At 35.6% G+C, this 24,103-nt stretch overlaps 1 protein-coding gene across 1 annotated transcript in view; it reads right to left on the bottom strand.

Moving 5' to 3' along the window:
• DPP10 (dipeptidyl peptidase like 10) overlaps positions 1 to 24,103 on the bottom strand; it is a 997,128-nt gene that overhangs the window by 440,385 nt on the left and 532,640 nt on the right. The window lies entirely within an intron of this gene.

Raw genomic sequence — 24,103 nt, 5'->3', positions numbered from 1 at the left:
ACAGAACCTTGAAGTACTTATTAAAAACCTACTAACTCATAAACTAAATTAAGCTGTCTGTAAGTGAATCTAAGCACATTTCATTGCTTAGATGCTAATTCAGTAAAAGAGGGAGGGCACTGAGTAAATAACAAAAGGATATGTTCCATTAATTTGTCTTTCTAAAAATATGAAATTAAGTATTTCAATTTAATTACAAAAATATAGCACAAATTTATTCTCCATTCTCCCCTTCTTAAAGGGGTTAGGCAGATAAACATAGAAATGTGTCTATACCATAAGTAATTTTACATCATTACAATAGTTGACCTTGATGCCATTTTTGTCCTCACTGAAAGCATCCAGCAACATCACTGAAAATATCACGTTAAAAAGCATGGGAGCATGCACACTGCCCTGCTTTAACTTCAATGGTGTCTAGAAAAATGTAAGAGCCTTTTCCATTATCTAGAACCTGTGCAGGCATGCTGTCATGAAATTGATGTAGAATAATGGTGAACTTTTTCAGGCAAACAAATTTTGCCATATCTTCCCCAAACCCTCACAACTGACAATATAAAAGGCCATAGATCAACAAATGTTGTGTATAGACCCTTGTTCAACTCCTAGCATTTCTACTGGAGTCGTTGCGCCATAAACACCATATCAACCATTCCTCTGCTCTTTTAGAAGCACACTGGCTCTCAGGTAGATTATCCATCTTTTAAGTGAATGATCAAACAATTAAAGAGGATTCTGACAAGAATCTTACAGGTAATAACTAAAGTTAACTCCTGAGATTGTCATAGGAAAACTTATTTCCTTTTCCTTTATAGAGATAGACAAGGAAATAATTCTTGAACTCCTGGGTGATAACCTCCTCTTTGCCATATAACCCTTGCTATATAACTTTAAAAGGCTAAAGTGGAGGGAGAGTTTGTAGGAGATTTTTGTTCCTAGGTGTTTGAGTACTCCAATGAAGCTTCTGAGGATGAGATGCCACAAAATATGGATTAATTCCTTGCAGCTTGTGCTAACATTCACCTGACAATTTACATCAATAAAACAGAGATTCTCTTCTAGCCAGCACCACAGCATACATGTGAACACAAACCCAAGAAAATTATAAAAAGAGACTTAATAGCTTTGTTAAAAAGGCATAAAAAAACTGAAGAAAATTACACCTTAAAGGCAGAATTTGCCAAATTGGAGGGGGAGGGAAGAGGTACAAAATTTATGGATGAAAATATTTCCTTTAAAAAGCAGAATTAGTCAAAGGAAAAAAGAAATTCCAAACGTCACAGAAAAATAAAATATTTCCTTAGAACATAGAATAGTGCAAATGGAAGCTAATAATTGAATGAAAGATTAAGAAACAAAATGACAATGAAAAAAATAGAAGAAAATGGGAAATTTCTCCTTAGAAAAACAACTAAATTGGAATATTGGTCAATGAGATAATTTAAGTATTATTGGACTATTTTAAAGACATAGTCAAAAAAAGAGTCTTGACATGATATTTAAAAATATATACATAAAAGAAAACTGCCAATGATTTCTGAGAACCAGAGGGCAAAATAGGAATTAAAAAAATGCAACTATCACCACCTAAAAGAGGTACCAAAAAGAAAACTATAAGTAATATTATGCTCAAATTCCAGAGTGCCCAGGAAAAAGAAAAAATATTACAAGCAGCCAGGAAAAAAACAAAACAAAACAAAACAACATTCAAATATGATGGAGCCACAGTCAGGAATGTACAATATTTAGCAATTACCACATTAAAGGAAAAGAGGGCTTGCAATGTGATATTCTGGAAGACAAAAGAATGAAGATTAGAATGAAAACTGTTCCACGTAGCAAAACTGAGTATATAGTCCTTCAAGAAAGAAAAAAATAGACACACAATGAAATAGAGGACTTCTAAGAATTCCTGATGACAAAAATGACAAAGTGCTAAAGTTTATATTCACATACAAGACTCAAGAGAATATTAAAAAAAAGTAAACCTGAAAGAGAAATCATGAGGAACTCAGTAAAGTTAAACTATTTACATTTCTAAATGTGAATATAATATATGCAATTTCTAAGAACTTTATCATTATTAGGCCAGTTAGAAGAATTCTACACAAGTAGAGGGCATGAGAATGAGTCCATTTATGTTGTGATGTTATTAAAACAAAAATAAATGACTGAGAAAGAGGGATTCCTGAGGAGAAGAAGATAAGAAGAATTGAGGAAATTATCTCACATAATAGGGACCTCAAGGAGAATCATTTTCAGTGGAGAAAAAAGCAGTGAAATGTGTGTGTGTGTGTGTGTGTGTGTGTGTGTGTGTGTGTGTGTGTGTGTGTAGGCAATGTTTCAACCTCATTTTCATCTTAATTGGTTCAAAGAGGGAAGACACACAGAGACAGGAGGAAAATAGAAAAATAACAGGATGGAGGGAAATGCATAGTTAGTAACTATAATTTCAAATTCAAATGGGATGAACTCATGCATAACATGAAAGTGGATTGCAGAACAGATTAGAAACAAGAATCCAACACTATGTTATTCACAAGAAATATACTTGAAACAGAGGGATATATACAGAAATAAGTTAAAGAGCTAAAGTAGATCTATTACAATTCAGCTGCAGTTAAAAACCGGCAGAGTGAGCAATCATGATTTCAGACAAAGCAAAAGCAAAAATCAACCTAATTAGAAAGGATGGGCAGAAAAACTACCTCTTACTAAAAGGAACCATAGACAATGAAGAAATATAAATACTAAACACATATACACCAAATGGCATAGCTTTTAAATTATTAAACAAAAATTTAAATTAGTTACAGGAGGAAAAAATAGTAAGACTATACTAGTGGGGTTCCTCAACTTTCCCTTCTCAGAGTTACATAAGTCTAACCATAAAATAAATAAGATAGGGCAGCGGAGCCAAGATGGCGGAGTGAAAGCAACGACTCACCTAAGCTCCTGGAAAAACTCCTTTGGATATTTCTGGGGGGAGAGTCTGACCAGACTTTGGAGGTGTAGAATCCAGTGGGAGACGGACTTTGACAGATTCGGAGCCCAGGCTGGACTGGAAGGTCCACGGGAGGGATCTGTTCCGCGGGGGTAAGAGCCTGGCGCACAGCGCAGCACGGTCGGCGTGGCAGGGCGGAGGCGACCCGAGGGGCCCGAGAGTGGCGGGCGAGACCAGCGGAGCAGGAGATAAGCCAGGCCGAGCCAACGATATCAGCGCAACAGCCTTTGAAATCTTCAGCCTAAAGACGGGACTTCAGTGGGTCACTACTTGAACATCCAGAAGCTGGGATGCCGGAGTGATCAGTAAGTGCTCTCCCCTCCCCCCCGATGACCGTGAGGGAACCATAAAATTCTTCCCCAGATTGATCCTGGATCAGTGGGAGCAGCAGAAAGGGGCAAGTGGTCTCGTAACACCAGAGGCTGGAGAGGTGGCAAAGGGGGATTCTTCCTACCGTGGTGGAGGCTATCTGGAGGGACAGACGACCCAGGGCAGAGAAAAATTCGCACTGAGACCCAAGCAAGCCTCAGCCCGGGAGACGAGCCCCAGGAGGGGCGGGAACACGCATTAGCCTCTAGGCGTGCCCCAGCCCTCCAGGGGAAAAGGGAAGACAATAGGGAAGCTGGGATCACCATCCCCCTGGACCTTGCCTTTGCCTCAGGCCAGCTGAGGAGATAGCCTGAGACCAGACCACACCTCCCACACACCTATCAAGCTAAACCCAGGGTTGATCTGGGAAACAACAACAACAACAAAAAAAAAAGCCTGCTTTTAGCCTAGACAAACATCAACTCAACTTAAAAGATCTGTATCTTCTGACTGAAAGAACCAAAAGCTATAACACTCAGCCAACATCATGAATCGGAAAAAGCAGACGAAAAGTGAAAAAACCATAGAATCTTTCTATGGGGATAAGGACCAAAACACAAACACCAAAGAGGTCAGAGCTGAGACTGTACTTCCATCTGAAACCTCAGATGGGACTATGAATTTCTCGCAAGCACAACTAGATTACCTGGAACGTCTGAAGAAGGATATAAAAGAAAAACTGGCCAATGATTTTAAAACCATAAAAAAAGAATTCACTGATGAGAACATCAATCTGAAAAAGAAAATTGAAGAAATGGAAAAGGAAGTTCAAAAATTAACTGGAGAGAATAATTCCCTAAAAGGAAGAGTTAATCAAACGGAAAAGGAAACTCAAAACCTAAGAGGGAAAATTGATCAGATGGAAAAGGAAACCCAAAACTTAACTGGGAAAATTGGTCGAATGGAAAAAGAAGTACAAAAATTAAATGGAGAAAATAGCTCCTTAAAGGGAAAAATTGGCCAGATGGAAAAGGAGATGCGAAAGCCAACTGAAGAAAACAATACGATCAAGATTAGAATTGGGCAAGTAGAAACTAATGACTCAATGAGGCAACAAGAGTCAGTCAAACAAAATCTAAAGAATGAAAAGATGGAAGAAAATCTAAAATATTTAATTGGAAAAACAACTGACCTGGAAAATAGATCCAGGAGAGAAAATCTAAGAATTATTGGCCTGCCAGAAACCCATGATGAAGAAAAGAGTCTGGACAATATCTTCCAGGAAATCATCAAGGAAAACTGCCCAGAAGTACTAGACTCAGAGGGCAAAATAGTCATCGAAAGAATCCACCGTTCCCCACCGGAAAGGGATCCCAAACTCAAAACCCCAAGAAATATAGTTGCCAAATTCCAGAGCTATCAAGTGAAGGAGAAAATACTACAAGCAGCCAGAAAGAAACAATTTAAATATCAAGGTCACACAGTCAGGATCACACAGGACCTTGCAGCTTCTACATTAAAAGATCGAAAGAATTGGAACCCAATATTCCGTAAGGCAAAGGAGTTGGGACTCCAACCGAGGATCAACTACCCAGCAAAGTTCAGCATAACATTTCAGGCAAGGAGAAAGTCATTCAACGAAATAAGGGATTTCCAGAGCTTCCTGACCAAAATACCAGAACTCAATAGACAATTTGATCTTCAAATGCAGGTCTCCAGAGAATCATAAAAAGGTAAACAGAGGGGAAAAAACAAAAACAAAAACTTGCAACTCAATTAGGGCAATCTGTTTACCTCCCTGTAAGGGAAGATGCTACCTGTTAATCTTGAGAACTGTGCAGCTATTATGATAAAAGGGATATATGTAGAGGGAACGGGCATAAAGTAAATGATGTCATGGCAAAAATATGATTTAAGTATGAGAAGGGAATGTAATAGGAGGTGTGGAAAGGGGGAAGCAGAAAATGGCAAATTATATCACAGGAAGAAGTACAAAACCATAGTAGAGGGAAGGAGGGGAGGGAGATGAGCATTGTTTGAGAGGTACTCTCATCTGATTTGTTCAAAGGAGGGAACAATAACCTTAAGCAGATAATCCTAACTAGCTCTATAGGTAGTAGGAGGGGAAGGGGGAAGAAAGGGGAGGGTGGCTAAAAGGGAGGAAAGAAGCAATAAGAGTAAAGGGGACTAAAAGGGAGGGGGGCTAAAAGAAGGAGGGGAAGGCTGCAGGAGGAGGGGGAGAAAAGTGAATACTATTGAGGAGGGGAAGGGAGACGGGAGAGTTAAAAGCACAAATGGTGGGAAAGAGGGTGGAGGGAAATACACAGATTGTAATCATAACTGTGAATGTGAATGGGATGAACTCTCCCATAAAACGGAGACGGATAGCAGAATGGATTAAAAGCCATAATCCAACAATATGCTGCTTACAAGAAACACATTTGAAACGGGGGGATACACATAGGATAAAGGTCAAAGGATGGAGCAGAATATATTGTGCTTCAGCTCATGTAAGAAAGGCAGGAGTAGCAATCCTAATCTCAGACAAAGCAAAAGCAGAAATAGATCTAATCAAAAGGGATAAGGATGGAAACTATATCCTACTAAAAGGCACCATAGACAATGAAGCAATATCATTACTAAACATGTATGCTCCAAGTGGTATAGCATCCAGATTCTTAGAGGAGAGGTTGGGGGAGTTGAAGGAAGAAATTGATAGCAAAACTATACTAGTGGGGGACCTCAACCTCCCCCTCTCTGAACTAGATAAATCCAACCTTAAAATAAACAAGAAAGAGGTTAAGGAGGTAAATAAAACTCTGGATAAGGTAGATATGATAGATCTTTGGAGAAAATTAAATGGGAATAGAAAGGAATATACCTTTTTCTCAGCGGTACATGGAACATTTACAAAAATTGACCATGTACTAGGACATAAAAATCTCACAATCCAGTGCAGAAAGGTAGAGATAATCAATGCATCCTTTTCAGATCATAATGCATTAAAAATTACATGTAATAAAAGGCCATGGAAAGAGAAACCAAAAATCAATTGGAAACTAAATAATCTAATTCTAAAGAAGGATTGGGTTAAAGAAGAAATCATAGAAACAATCAACAACTTCATTCAAGAGAATGACAATAGTGAGACAACGTACCAAAACTTATGGGACACTGCAAAAGCAGTTATTAGGGGAAGTTTTATATCTCTGAATGCTTACATAAATAAAATAGAGAAAGAGGAGATCAATGACTTAGGCTTGCAGTTGAAAAAGCTAGAAAAAGAACAAATTGAAAATCCCCAAGTAAATACCAAATTAGAAATACTGAAAACCAAAGGAGAGATTAATAAAATTGAAATAAAGAAAACTATTGAATTAATAAATAAAACCAATAGTTGGTTTTATGAAAAAACTAATAAAATTGATAAACCTTTGGTTAATCTGATCAAAAAAAAGAAAGAAGAAAACCAAATTACTAACATTAAAAATGAAAGGGGTGAACTCACCTCCAATGAGGAGGAAATTAAAACAATAATTAGAAACTACTTTGCCCAACTTTATGCCCACAAATTCGATAATCTAAACGAGATGGATGAATATTTTAAAAAATACAAATTGCCCAGATTAACAGAAGAGGAAGTTGAATACTTAAACAACCCCATCTCAGAAAAAGAAATTGAACAAGCCATCAATGAACTCCCTAGGAAAAAATCTCCAGGGCCAGATGGATTCACAAGTGAATTCTATCAAACATTTAAAGAACAGTTAATTCCAATACTACATACACTATTCTTGAAAATTGGGGAAGAAGGAGTCCTCCCAAATTCTTTCTATGATACAAATATGGTTTTGATACCCAAACCAGGAAGAGACAAAACAGAGAAAGAAAATTATAGACCAATTTCCCTAATGAATATAGATGCAAAAATTTTAAATAAGATTTTAGCAAAACGAATACAGCATCTAATCACGAGATTAATACATTATGATCAGGTAGGATTCATACCAGGACTACAGGGCTGGTTCAATATTAGGAAAACTATTAGCATTATCGACCACATCAACAACAAAGCTAACAAAAACCACATGATTATCTCAATAGATGCAGAAAAAGCTTTTGACAAAATACAACATCCATTCCTACTAAAAACATTGGAGAACGTAGGAATAAAGGGAACTTTCCATAAAATAATAAGCAGTATCTATCTAAAACCTTCAGCAAGCATTATATGCAATGGGGATAAGCTAGATGCATTCCCAATAAGATCAGGGGTGAAACAAGGTTGTCCATTATCACCACTATTATTCAATATGGTACTAGAAATGTTAGCTGTAGCAATTAGACAAGATAAAGATATTCAAGGAATTAGAATAGCCAAAGAAGAAACTAAGTTATCACTCTTTGCAGATGATATGATGATTTACCTAGAGAATCCCAGAGATTCAAGTAAAAAATTACTTGAATTAATAAACAACTTTGGCAAAGTTGCAGGGTACAAAATAAACCCACACAAATCCTCTGCATTCCTATATATTAGCAACGAAGTTCAACAGCAAGAGATAGAAAGAGAAATCCCATTTAAAGTTAGGGTAGACAGTGTAAAATACTTAGGAGTCTACCTGCCAAAACAAACCCAGGGACTATATGAACACAATTACAAGACACTTTTTGCACAAATAAAGTCAGATTTAAGTAAGTGGAAAAACATTAGTTGCTCATGGGTAGGCCGTGCTAATATAATAAAAATGACAATTCTACCCAAATTAATATACTTATTTAGTGCCATACCAATTAAACTATCAGACAATTACTTTCTAGAGCTGGATAAAATAATATCAAAATTCATTTGGAAAAACAAAAGGTCCAGAATATCAAAGGGACTAATGAAAAGAAATGCTTGGGAAGGTGGCCTAGCGCTACCAGACCTTAAACTGTACTATAAAGCAGCAATTATCAAAACCACTTGGTATTGGCTAAGAAACAGAGAGGTAGACAAGTGGAATAGACTTGGCACTCAAGATGCAGTAGGCAAGGAATATAGCAACCTTCTGTATGATAAACCCAAGGACCCCAGCTTCTGGGATAAGAACTCATTGTTTGACAAAAATTGCTGGGAAAACTGGATAACAGTGTGGTGGAAATTAGGCATAGACCCATACCTGACACCGTACACAAGAATAAAGTCCAAATGGGTACATGATTTAGGTATAAAGATTGATACCATGAATAAACTGGAGAAGCAAGGAATAGTGTATTTATCAGATCTATGGAGAAGGGAAGAATTCTTTACTAAAGAAGAGATAGAATGCATTATGAAATGCAAAATGGATAACTTTGAGTACATTAAACTGAGAAGTTTTTGCACAACCAAACCCAATGCAACCAAAATCCGGAGGGATGTAGTAAATTGGGAAAAAATTTTTACAGCTAAGCTCGGGGATAAAGGCCTCATTTCTAGAATATATAGAGAACTGACCCAAATGTATAATCATACAAGTCATTCCCCAATTGATAAATGGTCAAAGGATATGAACAGGCAATTTTCAGAGGAAGAAATTAAAGCTATCTATAATCATATGAAAAAATGCTCTAAATCACTATTGGTTAGAGAGATGCAAATCAAAACAACTCTGAGGTACCACATCACACCTATAAGATTGGCAAACATGACAGAACAAGAAAATGATAAATGCTGGAGAGGATGTGGGAGAGTTGGAACACTAATTCATTGTTGGTGGAGCTGTGAGCGCATCCAACCATTCTGGAGAGCAATTTGGAACTATGCCCAAAGGGCTACAAAAATGTGCATACCCTTTGACCCAGCAATATCGCTACTAGGACTATATCCCCAAGAGATCATAAAAATGGGAAAGGGTCCCACATGTACAAAAATATTTATAGCAGCACTCTATGTAGTTGCCAAAAACTGGAAGTCAAGGGGATGTCCATCAATTGGGGAATGGCTGAATAAATTATGGTATATGAATGTAATGGAGTACTATTGTGCCATAAGAAATGATGAACAAGAAGACTTCAGAGAGGCCTGGAAGGACTTATATGACCTGATGCTGAGTGAAAGGAGCAGAACCAGGAGAACTCTATGCACAGCAACAACCACAGTGTGTGAGAGTTTTTTCTGGTAGACTTAGATTTTTGTAATAACACAAGAACTTCTGAAAAAAAAAAAAAAATCCCAATGGTGGACCTCAAGGCAAAAAGCCTTCCACACTCAGAGAGAGAAATATGGAAGTCACTCACATAATGTAGCAGATCATGTTTGTGTATGTGTATCTGTTTGTGTATCATGTTCTGATTTGTTATACGGATTCTTTCATTTATCTTAGTCTGACTACATAGCATGACGATAGTGAAAATATACTCAATAGGAAAGTATATGTAGAATCTATACAGAATTGTATGCAGTCGTGGGGAGGGAGGGAGGTAGTGGGGGGTGGGTGGGGAGGGATAAAATCGCAATTGTATGGCAGTGATTGTTAAACATTAAAAAAAATAAAAAAATTAATAAAAAATAAATAAATAAATAAATAAATAAGATAGAAGGTAAAGAGACAAGTAGAATATTAGAAAATATATGATAGACTTTGGGATAAAATATCATGGGAACAGAAATGAATAGAAGTTTTTCTCTGATAAATATATATAGCATCTTTACAAAAATTCACCATGTTAGGGCATTAAAACAATGAAAGCAAATGCAGAAAAGCAAAAATGATAAATGTACCCTTCTTAGAAAAAAAATTGCATACCCTTCTTAGAAAAAAAATTGCAACAAAATTATATTTACGAAAAGTCCATGCAAGTAAAGATGAAAAAAAATTGAAAATTAATTTAATTTGAAAGAATGAGATCAAAGAAAATAAAAGAAACACTAATTCCATTACAGAGAATGAAGAAAAGAGATAACATATTATTTGTAGGTCACAGTCAAAGCAGTAGTTAGAGTAAAATTTATATTTCCAAACACATACATTGGTAAAACAGAAAACAAAATCAATGGATTGAACATGAAATGTGAAAAAATGACATCCTAAAAACTGAAAGAGAGATGAATAAAATTGAAGTAAAAAAAGATTTTCATTAATAAATAAAACTAAGAGGTGTTTCTTTTTCTTTTTTTTTAATTAATTAATTAATTAATTTCACTTTTAACATTCATTTTCACAGAATTTTTGGGCTCCAAATTTTCTCCCCCCTTGTCCCCTCCCCCCACCCCAAAACACCGAGCATTCCAATTGCCCCCATCACCACTCCGCTCTCTCCTCTGTCATTCCTCTCTGCCCTTGTCTCCATCCTCTCCTCTGTCCTGTTGGGCCAAATAACTTTCTATACCCCTTTACCTGTATTTCTTATTTCCTAGCGGCAAGAACAGTATTTGACAGTTATTCCTAAAACTTTGAGTTCCAACTTCTTTTCCTCCCTCCCTCCACTCCCCCTCCCTTTGGAAGGCAAGCAATTCAAGAGAGGCCAAATCTGTGTAGTTTTGCAAATGACTTCCATAATAGTCATGTTGTATAAGACTAACTATATTTCCCTCCATCCTATCCTGCTTCCAATTACTTCTATTCTCTCTTTTGATCCTGTCCCTCCCTATGAGTGTCAACCTCAAATTGCACCCTCCTCCTCATGCCCTCCCTTCCATTGTCCCCCCCACCCTACTTATCCCCTTATCCCCCAATTTCCTGTATTGTAAGATAGGTTTTCATACCAAAATGAGTGTGCATTTTATTCCTTCCTTTACTGGAATGTGATGAGAGTAAACTTCATATTTTTCTCTCCCCTCCCCTCTTTTTCCCCAAACTAAAAAAATCTTTTGCTTGCCTCTTTTATGAGAGATAATTTGCCCCAATCCGTTTCTCCCTTTCTCCTCCCATATATTTCTCTCTCACTGCTTGATTTCATTTTTTTTAAGATATGATCCCATCCTATTCAATTCACTCTGCGCACTCTGTGTCTATGAGTGTGTGCGTGTGCATGTATGTGTGTGTAATCCCACCAAGTACCCAGATACTGAATAGTTTCAAGAGTTACTAATATTGTCTTTCCATGTAGGAATGTAAACAGTTCAGCTTTAGTAAGTCCCTTATGACTTCTCTTTGCTGTTTACCTTTTCATGCTTCTCTTCATTCTTGTGTTTGAAAGTCAAATTTTCTTTTTAGCTCTGGTCTTTTCATCAGGAATGCTTGAAAGTCCTCTATTTCATTGAAAGACCAATTATTCCCCTGAAGTATTATACTCAGTTTTTCTGGGTAGGTGATTCTTGCTTTTAGTCCTAGTTCCTTTGACTTCTGGAATATCCTATTCCATGCCCTTCGATCCCTTAATGTAGAAGCTGCTAGATCTTGTGTTATCCTGATTGTATTTCCACAGTACTTGAATTGTTTCTTTCTAGCTGCTTGCAATATTTTCTCCTTGACCTGGGAATTCTGGAATTTGGCCACAATATTCCTAGGAGTTTCTCTTTTTGGATCTTTTCCAGGTGGTGATTGGTGGATTCTTTCAATATTTATTTTGCCCTCTGGTTCTAGAATCTCAGGGAAGTTTTCCTTGATAATTTCATGAAAGATGATGTCTAGGCTCTTTTTTTGATCATGGCTTTCAGGTAGACCCATAATTTTTAAATTGTCTCTCCTGGATCTATTCTCCAGGTCAGTTGTTTTTCCAATGAGATATTTCACATTATCTTCCATTTTTTCATTCTTTTGGTTTTGTTTTGTGATTTCTTGGTTTCTCATAAAGTCATTAGCCTCCATCTGTTCCATTCTAATTTTGAAAGAACTATTTTCTTCAGTGAGCTTTTGAATCTCCTTTTCCATTTGGCTGATTCTGCTTTTGAAAGCATTCTTCTCCTCATTGGCTTCTTGAACCTCCTTTGCCAATTGAGTTAGCCTATTTTTCAGGGTGTTATTTTCTTCTGCATTTTTTTGGGTCTCCTTTAGCAGGGTGCTGATTTGTTGTTCATACTTTGCTTGCAAGTCTTTTATTACTCTTTCCAGTTTTTCCTCCACCTCTCTATCATGATTTTGAAAATTGTTTGGGCTCTTTAAGACCTTTTCCCAGAACTGATCCCATTGAGTGGGCTGGGATGTAGAAGCACTGACTTCAGTGTCTTCCCCTGATGGTGAGCACTGGTCTTCCTCATCAGAAGGAAGGGGATGAGAAACCTGCTCACCAAGAAAGTAATCCTCTATAGTCTTGGGTTTTTTCCCTTTTCTGGGCATTTTCCCAGCCAGTGACTTGAGCTCTGAATATTCTCCTCACACCCACCTTGCCTCCAGATCCTCTCAGCCAGCACTTGGGGCCTGAGACTCAAATGCTGCTTCCCAGCCTCAGGGCTTTGTGCAGGGGCAGGGCTGCTATTCAGTGTGAGATTATGTTCAGGTGCTCAGGTGGGGACAAGGCCGCCTCTCGGGCTCAGTTCCCTCAGGGGGTTTATGCGGAGACCTTCAACAATGGATCCGGGCTCCTGCCTGCTTGCGGAGCCCTGGTCTGCTCCCGCCTCCGCTGTTGCCTCCCGAGGGGGCCTGAGTATGGGGGCACCTCACTCCCCTCTTGACCCACCAAAAAGACCTTCTCACCGACCCTTGTCCCCTGTGGGTGGAGGGACCTGCGTGGCTGCTGGAGATCCCGTCCCTGAAGTCCGCTCGGATCTGTTCCTCTCTGTGCCAGGCCGGGGCAGGGCTGGGCTGGGCTCCAAGTCCGCAGCACGACGGACCTTTTGCGAGAGGTTTGCAGGTCCCTCTGGAACAGAAATCTTATCTGCTCTGCTGTTATGTGGCTTCTCCTGTTCTCAAATTTATTGGCAGCTCTTTACTACAGATATTTCATGGGCTGTGGGTTCGGAGCTAGCATATTTGTGTGTTTCTACTCCACCATCTTGGCTCCGCCCCCATGTTTTTTTTTTCAACAATGAGAAAATAGATAAATGAGTGACAATTTGATTTAAAAAGGAAGAAGAAAACAAAATTATTAGTATCAAAAATACAAAAGGATAAATGTACCACCAATTAACATGAAATTAAAGCAATTATTAGGAGTTATTTTGCCCAAAGATATGCCAGTAAAACTGTCAACCTAAGTAAAATGTATGAATATTCACACAAAAAATAAACTTCCCAGATTAAGAGCAGAAATAGAACATTTAAAAATCATATTTTAGAAAAACATATTGAACATGTTATAAATGAGCTTCCTATGGGGGCTGGGGGAAGGGAACTAGAATTAGATGGATTTAGAAGTGAATTCTACCAAATATTCAAGGAAAATTAAGCCTAAATTATGTAAACTATTCATTAAAAGAATTGTAAAGAAGGAGTCCCCCCTAAGTATTTTATGATACTAATATGCTGTTGATACCTAAACAAGGAAGAGCAAAAACACAGAAGGAAAACCATAGAGTAATTTACTTAATGAATATCAACGCAAAAATTTTAAATAAAATATTAGAAAGAAGATTACAGTAATATATAACCAAAACATACATTAAGACTGGGTTGGATTTATACCAGGAATGAAAGGCTGATTCAATATGAGGAAAACTGTAAAAATAATGGAACAAAACAATAACAAGTCTATAAAGACATATGAATTTATTGATAGATCCAGAAAATGCTTTTATACAGAATATAACACCCATTCCTATTTAACATGCTAAAAAGCATAGAAATAAAGGAAACCTTTCTTAGAATAAAAAACAGCATCAAAAACTAAGACCAAGCATTATCTGTAATGAGCATCTACTGGAAGGCTCCTCAGTTAGATCAGGGGTGAAGAACAGATGTTAATTATCACCATTTAAAAAAAATGTATAACAAATCTTAACTATAAGAGAGAATAAAGGAATTAGAAAAATAGAAATATTTAATGAAGAAACAAAATGATCACTGTGTGTGTGTGTGTGTGTGTGTGTGTGTGTGTGTGTGTGTTCATCCTTCATTGCCTAGGAAGACCGTGTCATCAAAGAAATGATGACATGACTTGATGAGTGAAGGAGGTCTGTGCAGGTCACCACCCTCTCTTCTCCTCCAGAGCCATCTGAATCCAGTGACCAGATATTCATCAGGGTGACTGGAGATGACCCAAGATGAGGCAATTGAGGTTAAGTGACTTGCCCAAGGTCACACAGCTAGTGAGTGTCAAGTGTCTGAGGTGAGATTTGAACTCAGGTTCTCCTGACTCCTGCACTGGTGCTCTATCCACTGCACCAACTAGCTGCCCTCACTCCTTGTAGATTATATAATAATATACTTAGAGAACACAATTTTAACAAAGTTGCAGGATGCAAAAAATCCCCTCAAAAATAATGAGCATCTATTTATATTTCCAAAAGATAATCTCAGCAGAAGAGATAGAAAGGGAAATTGTACTTGAAATAATTGCAGATAATACAAATTTCTTGAATATCTATATGCCAAGAGAAAGCAAGGGACTATATGAATATAATTATATAATGCTTTTTACACAAATCAAGAAAGACCCAAGCAATGGCAGAAATATTAATTATTCATGGATGAACCAAGCCAATATAATAAGAATGACAGTTCTGCCTAAGTTAATTTACTTATTGAGTGGAGTACCAATCAAACTACAAACAAATTATAGAGCTTGAAAAATAAAATTTATCTGGAAGAACAAAAGGTCATGTCAGGGAAGCAACTTAGCTGTTTCATAGAGGAATACACTAGTATCTCGTATCACACAGAAGGTAAGTTCAAAGTGAATAAAAGATTTTTAGACAAAGGGTGATATTATAAGTAAATTAGAGGAGCATGGAAAAATGTAAATATATACATATATGTAATATATATGTGCATATATGTGATATATACATATATAGATATGTATGCATGTATATATACATATATAAATGTGTATACATGAATATATGTGCATGTATACATATATGTATATATGTGTGTATATATGTATATTAGTAAAGATCAGTTTAAATAAAATGTAAAATTTTGATTACGTGAATTTAAAGATGTCTTGCATAACCAAAACTAATGCTGTCAAAATTGAAAAGAAAGCAGGAAACTGGGGGTTATAGAAAGTTCTTCTGATAAAGGACTAGTTTTTCTAATATATGGAGAACAGACACAAATTTATAAAAATAAGAGTCATTCCACAATTGTTCAATGGTCAAAAGATATGAAGAGACAGTTTTCATAAGAAGTTCTAGTTATCTATGGTCACTTGAAAAAAGTGTTCTACATCACTACTGATTAGGGAAATGCAGATTCAAATAACTCTGAGGTATCATCTCACACCAATCAGATTAGCTAACATGACAGAAGAGGAAAATAGCAAAAGCTGGCAGAGATGTAGAAAAATTGAGACACTAATGCACTGTTTGGGGAGTTGTGAACTAGTCCAACCATTCTGAAGAACAATTTGGGATTATGCACTAAGAGCTATAAAACTTGCATTCACTTTGACACAGCAAAACCACTACCAGGGCTGTATTCCAATTTTTTTTTTTTAAAAGTGAAAAGTACGTATATGTATAAAAATATTTAAGCAACTCTTTTTATTGTGGCAAAGAAGTGAAAATTGAGGGGATGCCCATCAATTGGGACTGGCTGTAACAGAATATGACTGCAACAGAATGATAGTGTGTTATGAGAAATCACAAGCTGGGTGGTTCCAGAAAAACCTAGGGGTGACTTATATGAATTGAAGCAAATTGAAGTGAGCAGAACCATGAAAACACGGTACATTGTAAGAGCAATATGTAAGGACGATGAATTGTGATAGATTTAGCTATTATGATCAATACAGGGATCCAAGCCAATCCCAAAGACCAATGATGAGAAATATTTTCTATCTCCAGGGAGAGAACTGATGAACTCTTTGTGCAGATTGAAACATTTTTCCTCTATTTTTCTTATTTTGTACTGTGTTCTTTCTTTTGTGACATGGCTACTATGAAAAACATATTATATTTGTTTGTATATTCATTATATTTCCAATTAAAACAGAAGAACTAGCAACAATATCATCAGTCGGATGATTAGTTGTACTTTTTCCTTCTAAAAATATATAGTTCTCTCAATCCTTAGACAAAAGAAAGCAAAATTGAACAAAACAAGCAAAAATGAATTAGAATTATTCCTCTCCTTTTCATAAACTAACATCCTATGTCTCTTCTTCCTTTCAAAAATACTCTTAGAAAATCTTTTTATCTTCCATCCACTTTTTTTCCATTTTCTCTTCATTTCTTAGTCTCTTGCAATCTGGCTTCCTATCTCATAACTACTATCATTAGGGGAATTAGGATCATTCAATTAAAGTATTTCATTCATGAACCTACTTGAGAAAAAGAGTTAATTTATCCTTGAAAACATTTTTTTGTTTCCATCATATAAAGATAACTTTTGAATTATTTTTCACTAAAATGTGGCATTAAATGTAGACACAGACAGTGAGTCAGGCAAGAGTGGGTCAGAGATTGATGGTAGGATGGATTCTTTATAGTCTTCTGAGGGGGAAAAATCATAAGATGAGAAGTTTCACTTTTCTTGCTCATAATTTATTAGTGGGAGTGTATACTTTTTATTTATTTCTAATTGGATCTCCACAATAGGCAGATAGCTAAATATAAAATATATCAACTGGAAAGTGAAAGGCAAAAATAGCCTTCAGATGTTCAAGGGCATATTATTGGAGCCTTGAATTGTCTAAAATGGACTGATAGTCACTGAATATAATTTAGAATGCTGACCTCTCGAGATGCCAAATTCTAAAACAATTGTGATTAGTTGTAATAAATCTGGCTGTCTGGATGCTATCCAATATCCTATATCACAAACACCAAGGCAATAAAAATTCCGGCTCCACAGACACTAAATGAGACTCTGAAAGGAAGCAAGAACAAGGATTAAAATAATTTGATTAAGATGGTGTGAGAATACATAAAGTATAACTGAATTAAAAGCATACCTCACTTTTAGAATATATTCAGTTATTCCAAAGATTGGTGAGGTCACTGTCTCATGTTAGACACTTAACCCCCACTCCAATGGTTTATATTCTCTCTTTTTTTCTAAATTTGTCTGGAATTCTCCTCCCTCTCTCTGTTCTCCTACTCCAGACAATCATATGGTGGTCAGAAGAAGCGACACAACGACACTCTCAAGGTCTCTCTCAAGAACTTTGGATTTGATTGTGGGACATGGGAGATACTGACACAGGACCGCTCAGCATGGCGTCCCCGCATCAGAAAGAGTGCTGTGCTCTATGAGCAAAACAGAATTGAGACAGCACAAAGTAAACGTAAGATGCACAAATTTGGAGCATCGACTCCAAATATTCATGTGAACTATTTGTGCTCAATCTGTAGTAGAGCATTCCAAGCTCCTATTGTTCTGATCAGTCACAGACACACTGAAGTTTCATTTTATCATGGTGATGTCATTTTGATCCTCTTCAAGAATGAAGGACAACAACCAACCAACCAACTCCTCCAGGTGCCAGTTACATCCAGAGATTTTCAACTTCCCAACTCCTAGGACAAATATGTTTTTCAGCCACCAAGCCCCACCCCCACACCAGTTCTCATACAGTGTAATGTCTTCACCTTCTATAATGTAGAGAAACATTACTCAGTGGAACCCTCTCCTACTTGTCAAGTAAAGCTTTTGTTCTTTCCTATGTCTTTTAAAAAATATTTTCCCTTCCCTCCTCATGCATCTCACAATAGGCTTTTTGATTTCTGGGACTAAAAAGGTCAGTCTATTACAAGGCCTTGATTTGACTCCATAATATCATTCTCCTCTCTATCCCCTTATTATCCTTCCCCTCTCTCTGTACCTTCCCATGCTGTTATTTAGTCCCACAAAAGAAGCATTCACTGGTAGACAGGATTTCACCAGCTTCCGTGCAACATGCACCCTGTCCATCTGTTCACTATTGTGTATCCCAGATTTCCACCTTCACTGCTGTTTCTTCATGTACATTATCAAAGAATTATCTAAATGGTCTTTGTGCTGTTACTCTGTTGCAACTACTATTATTTTGTACATTTATTCACTCATTGCACTTCTCTCATTTGAGATATTGAGATGCAAATATTTTGTTCAGTTTTGGTTTTCTTTCTATATATATATATATATATATATATATATATATATATATATATATATATATATATCAAACTCTTCTTAATTATGGAAGATCCATCTTTTGTTCAGTATAATTCATCTCAGATTTGCAGAATAAGCCACCCTGGGTTATATCCAGAGATTCTGTGCTTTTTTTGGACAATTTTTTTTCATAAACTCCTCCTTTTTCTAGTGGGTATGGAATAGTCTTGAAATAGTTGAAAATGCTCTCTTTTTTATTTGAAGTTTCTTCTGCTGATGGCTCAGAGAATTTGCTTCTGAATTGAAACGATAAATTTAAGCACTATTTGTCTTGAAGTTTGGAGTCTTAGATATTTCTCTGAAGGTGATATTTGTAGTCTTTAAATTGGAATTTCATTTCCAAATTCTAGATTTGGGGCAATTTTCTTCTATTGTTTATTTCATTATGGTTTTAATTACTTATTTTTTTGTCCTGTAATATTTTTCTGGGAGACCTATGATCTTCAGGTTAGCTTTAAATATTCTGTTTGATATATACATGTTTTGCTTATATGTTGAGAATATTTTCTTTCATTGGTCTTGTCTTGTTTTTTGTTTCTATTTTGTTTAGATTTTCTTTTTGGTATGTATATTTGAATTACCAATCTCTTCTTCTCTCTTCCATTTCTTTTAGCTTTTCTTTTTATCATGCATATTTGAATTCCCAGTCTCTTGTTCTCTCATTTATTGGTGAGCGTGGCCATTGAAGATTTGGGGGTTTTTCTTATTCTGTTCATTAACTATGCAGTGTAGTACATAAATTTTGCTCTCACAATTCTAATTTCTCCTTTAAACCACTCAAAAGCACCATGTTGTGATTTCAAATTTTCCTTAACTTCTACAAGCTCATTTGTCTCATCAAATACTGAAACATTTACCTTCATTTTGTAGTATTTATTCATAAATGCCTGAACTTCTTTAGATCTGAAGTCCATATTTCTTTCATTTGTTACCTGTTGATGTATCTGCTTATGTTCAAGGTCTTTGAATTTTCTTCTTAGAACTCTTGGTACTTTTAGTCTTTGTCTCTCCAACCCATTACCCCTTTATTGCTCAATTCTGATTCCCTTTTCTCTGATTAAAGATTCCTCGGAAACTAGATCTCAGCCTCCATACACATCAGAAAATTCACAGATCACTTGCCTATGTCACTACATAAGCTGATTTCTAGATAGTAAGAACTGGCACCATGTATATCATGTACTCTTCCCTCCAGCATGGTGGAATGTGTGTGTGCACATATGTATTCATATTAAACATTAATTAATTTATTAATTAATTAAACATTAATTTTTAAGCAACATATCAATTTAATTTAATCAAAATTATCAATTTCCTCCAGCATGTTTTTGTCATGGCTATGACTGTTGTTATTACAAGGGGTGGAGGTGGAGGATGAAAAAGTTTTGGTTGAAATGAAACCAATGAAAATTATTATAGAGATTGAATAAGAGCCTGACAAACTTTTCCTCACTTTTGCATGAAAAAATAATATTTCTCTTTACTAAATAAAAAGCAGTTATCTAAATGAGAATATGTATAGAGTTATAGAAACCTAGTTTTTGTATTGTTTTGTTTCTGTTGATTATTTGAAACAACTTAGGAATTTCGAGTGCTCATAACCCCAAAAATATGAACATGTTTTAGAAAGGGACTGACTGAATGGTCTCATAATAATAAGGATGTAAAGACTGTTCAAAGAAAGGAGGAAGAAGCCAAATAAAAGTTTGGTTTTTAAAAGAAAATGAAACAGAAATAAAAATGCTTTTAAAAACTTTTATTATACATTGCAGAGCTCTCAGACTAAAAAGATAACTCTCTTCCTAGTTTTGTAAACATTCTTTGAGTAGAATATGAAAGTTCTCTACTTAGTTTGTTTTTACATATTTTCAGGCACATTGTGTCATCCATTCCATTGTGAGTTCCTTGAAGGATGATAGCATCTTTTGTCTTTCCTCTTATGCCCAGCATTTAGCATTGCACCTGATGCACAGCAGGTGCTCAATAAATACTTACTGACTGGATAATTGAATACAAGTCACTGAAAATACCATCTAAGATTAAGATCACCTAAGATTAAGCACATCTTAGCACTTGTGGCTTGCTAGACTATTAATTTCCCTCTCTTCCCTTTTGTTTTTTGTTTCCATCAATGACTTTGCTAGTAGTTTCCTCACTATATGAGCATCATATTATAAAACACAACTTTTCTTCCCCCTAATGTAACACAATTGATATTTCACTGGAATCTAGTATAAGGTAATGCTCTCCTTCATGAGTTGTAAAGAATGAATTCCTCTTCAAGAAATGCTGAGCATATTAATCTTTGTTACTATTAAAATGTCATTAGCCCTCATAACTACAGTAGAAACACATTCAGTATTCTAAAATAGAATTAGTGAGAACATGCATTTTCTATAATATTTTAAAATATATTCTTCTATGATCTTTGAATAATTCTATTTGAGCTTGTCTGGAAGAGGCCAGTAGCTCTGTATTCCCAGATACAGTATATGTTGGTCACATCACATGGGAATACAACAATTTGAAAACCACTATGACAGTTGTGATCAAAGTAATTGGTAATGTCGAGCTATAAAACTTATAAGAAAAAAAGTCTTCCTGGGGTGATGACGATGATGATGATACATATTTATACAGTGCTTACTCTGTGCCAGGTGATGTGCTAAGCTCCTTACAATTATTATATCAGTTGAGTCTCACAACTCTGGCAGACAAATGTTCTTATCATCCCCACTTTACAGACAAGGAAGCTGAGGCAAACCGAGGTTGCCCAGGATCATACATCTATTAAGTGACTTAGGCCAGATTTGAACTCAGGTCTTCCTGACTCCAGGCATGCCACTCTATTTGCTCTGACACCTAGCTACTATCTTGACTTGAACATAGTGATCAATTTTGATCAAAGTTACAATAAAATTATAGTTAAAATAATTTTCATTCTCCAAAGATCAATTCAATCAATCATAGAAGGAAGTAATTAAGATACTGATTCACAGTATTATCATTTCTCCATGTGGAAAAAGAAAAGATTCAAATTTGCTGACTCAAGTTTTGTTACCTCAGTTCATTATCTTATGTTACTTGCATTTGTTGCCATGTCTCTTCCTGAGAAAACATGTGATCAACCACATACACATATGAAATACCAATACATACAAAAAAACCCATGCATAAGCACAGTTTATTTCATTGTAAAACAATTGTAGACCCTTTTTACTATGCATACTACTAGTTATCTCCAAATTATTGATAGTTTCATAAGTACAGAGTAGTTGAAACTAGGAAACACTTTCCTAGTCCTTTGAATGGGCTTTTGCTGGAAAATAAGCTGCTTTCTAGAGATAACGATGATAACTATCTAAATATCACTAAGGGCACTTCAATGGCAAAACTTTTCCTTTGCCTAGCTTATCTAAGGAAGGGATAGGTCCTAACATACTCCTCTATTACAATGCTTAATTAGATGAATGACATAAGATAATTATAGCATAATTATTAATTAAATTAGTGTAATTAATAACTAAAGGGAATAGTTTTCACTATATTTGACAGTCACGTCCATTATTATTAGCATAAATAAAGGGAGTTTTTAGTTAATTCAACAATAGATGTTACAATACTAAAGAAAGAAAACTACTAAAGAGAATCGATCAAGGGATTAAGAAATTGTATTTTCTCTTAGGCTTAACAATAATAATAATGATAATGATAAATTTTATTGAGAATTGCTATCATATAGTTAATAATTCTTGGCAAATATGTGATCTTCATGCCACACATTTATTGAAACCATATTAATTTCACTTTATGTTTAATGTGGCCCACAAGATTTTTGTAAAAATTGTTCATTATCTTCCTTACAATTAATTAAGATCAACATTAATGCTCTGGAAACAACAGAACAAAATAATTCAGTGTGTTTAAAACTATATTCTGACAAAACTTAGCAAGAGACTTGTCCTAAAAATTCTTAGGATCCAGCTCTTACCCAAGAGTACACTCAAATACACAGCTTCCATTGAGCTAGATATTCTGAATTGGGTAGAAGTGCCATTGGAATTAGTTTGCACTTTCCATGGATTAGTGTTTGATTTAATAGCCCTTTTTAAACACTTCAGGTTGCAGGTGTTGCTAGCCGAAGTTTAATAGCTGCACTCTCTAAAAGGCAGCTTAGAGGAAGAAATAAGTTCTCACTGTTGAGGAAGCTCATACTGAGGAACAGAAATGAAATATTTGATAAATGTGTTTCCATTAGCAATTAACAGTTGTGGCTAGCATGAATGTGAAGAGAAAGAGAAGACAAAGGGTTTCAGATGATGGGATGATGATCACAGAGGCATTGCAGAAATAAAAAATAACCTTGGGAAAGCTATATTAGTAATGGCAATAGGTTCCTGATCACTATCACTCTTTAGACATATACTCTCATAAGTCAGTGAATATTTAGTAAAACTCTTCAAGTGACTAATGATTTTATCAAGGTGGAATCTCCTTCCACTGATGCAGATTGGAACCCGTTGATGTCTTAGTAGTAGTGTCATATGTTACTGTGATGGGGGAGGGGAAAATCACCATTTGGTGATGAACTTCCCTAAAAGAATTAGTATGATATTCAGATATCACCAAATTCATATCAGAAGTGTTGGTTGGTTGGCTAATAAAAAGTATAGATTCTTTATCCTAATAAATATTGAATTTCAATATTTGACTAATATGTACATATTTTTCTTATTTGAAGTAGATTAGTCACTCCAAGAAACTAGACAAGAAAATTTCCCCTTCAATAATATTTTGTATAGTAAATTCTACTCATTTCAATAGTTATTTTTTATCATTAATATATTCAATTTTGGCTGTCATTCAATTTTACTTTCACCTTAATTGACTTTCACGTCAAAATGTCATGACAAGGTGTTGTGGTCTCTGAAGAGCAACTTTTAAATTTGATGGCAATTATCAAAGACTGGGAACAAAGCTGCCATCCGTTCATTAGCGCATGTCTGAATAGTGTTGGTATATTTAAGTAGCATCAATAGTAAACAAGGAACAAGAGCTACTCTGGAATTTATGGGTAGATAACAATTGAGATAAATTAACGTAAGCATAAGTGGGAGAAAAATATATAGAATTAGTATAATATTATAAATGAAAGTAACACTTTAAAGCAGACAATTCTGAAATTCTAAAAAATACATATCTTAGCCACAGAGAATACAAGATGAAAATTTCCTCCCTATTTTCAATAGAGATGGACGACTAGGGATATCAAAAGTTAAAAACACAATCTTACAACACTTTTCATTGTTACAAAGGAAGAGTGAATATGTGAGTGTTTGTGTGTCAGGGGAGAAGGAAAAGGTTCTGGTGTAAAAACAAAATATAACCAAAAATATTATCACTACATTAGTTATAATGATGATGTAGATATATTAAAATATACAAATTTGATGGGGGGAGATTATTATAATTTTATCCAAAATTCCATAAAGATGTTAACAGCTAGCAAGGAAATAAAGGTCAGGGAAGTTTCACTTATCCTTAAGTCTTTGTTAATGGAAAGAAGTTTTGGGGTTTTTTTCTGTTCTTGAAAAGTTTACCAGAACATGCAGCATGCTATCTAGAG

This window comes from Notamacropus eugenii, chromosome 5, assembly GCF_028372415.1.
Source record: "Notamacropus eugenii isolate mMacEug1 chromosome 5, mMacEug1.pri_v2, whole genome shotgun sequence".
Classification (NCBI taxonomy): Eukaryota; Metazoa; Chordata; class Mammalia; order Diprotodontia; family Macropodidae; genus Notamacropus; species Notamacropus eugenii.
Note: the sequence above shows the minus strand (reverse complement) of the source record. Positions and strands in the feature narration are given on the sequence as shown.